The sequence below is a fragment of the Antrostomus carolinensis genome, unplaced genomic scaffold, assembly GCF_000700745.2.
Source record: "Antrostomus carolinensis isolate BGI_N321 unplaced genomic scaffold, ASM70074v2 scaffold28823, whole genome shotgun sequence".
Taxonomy (NCBI): Eukaryota; Metazoa; Chordata; class Aves; order Caprimulgiformes; family Caprimulgidae; genus Antrostomus; species Antrostomus carolinensis.
Window position 1 is genome coordinate 1 of NW_010306285.1, and position 1,299 is coordinate 1,299.

Genomic DNA, 1,299 nt, shown 5'->3' on the forward strand with positions numbered 1-1,299 from the left:
TCAGAGTGTTGTGGGCAGTTGTCATTCCACAGACTGTGAGCTGAGAGCCACTGTGTGCATTGGGAGCTCTGCTCTGGTTTCAGTCACTGCTGGTTCAGCACATGCATCTGAGTCAGCTGTCCCTGTCCCAGTTAGCACCTCTGGAACTAGGTCAAAATGAACCCTGTGCCCCAGGGACACAGATCAGGTGCCACAGGTAGACATGAAAGCACCATCTGATGGGATGAAGGAGCTCCGTGTAAAAAGTGACACAGGCTGGGTCTGCAGATGAGAAAGCCCTGTCCATGTGCTAGCTGGTCCAGGGTTAAGCTCTCCAAAGGGACCGGCCCTGTCCCTGCTGTGTGACAACTGATCCAGGTCTCCTCAGCTCAGAACACCCCAGATTTGTGAGGGCATGGCCCAGGTCCCCAGCGTGGAGAGCGTGGTGTAGAGGGAGGGCATTGCATGCCCCAGAGCACGGCGTGAGGATTTGTGCCGGTGTTTGAGGGAGCACAGCATACTGGGATCGTGTTGGAGGACTATCTTGAGCAGAGGGAACCAGTGTACATGTCCACACTCTAAGGACCCCAGAGACCAAACCTTATGGGTGGGAATGGGGACAGCAGAGCATCTAGGTTAAAGAGGAGGAGGCCACATGACAGTGCTGGGTCTGAGTTTGGCCCTAATTCTCACCCCATTGCAAGGACAGACGTTAGCACAAGTGTTCCCTTGCTCCCAGTGCCGGTACCTTACTGGACTGGCTCAGGCAAATGGAGTTAACACTAAACTATAAAATACTGAAATAATGTTGATCCCCTTGGTCGTGCTGAGGGTCCCAGTCAAGAGCCCTGCCCAGGGCAGCCAGTGTGGCTTTGGGGTCCTTGCTGACCCTGTTGGCTTCAGCAACCCCCCAAAACCCAGCCAGGGACGTGGCTGAACCCCCACGCAGGGGCTGGCAGGAGCAGGGCTGGTGTCCTCTTCCCCGTAGGTCTCCAGCACAGCAGAGGGGAGGATATTTTTCATCCTCTACTTTATATTTTTTTGTTTAATTCTTCCCTCACTCGAGTTCCCTTTGTCACTTCCACCAAACCCAAGGGGATTTAGTACAAGCTGCGACTTTTCAGCACAAGCGATCAGCCTCCGGGAACAGGCTGGACAACTTAATTTAAAGCAGAAGGAAACAAAAATGAATAATGAGTGAGACAAGGGAGCAGACAAAAAGCAGGCGTGACATTTGCATAGAGGAGGCGAAGGAACAGTTGGCAGTGTGGATTGAAGAGAGGGTTTGTGCTTTCTTTTTTTTTTTTTTTCATGTCATTT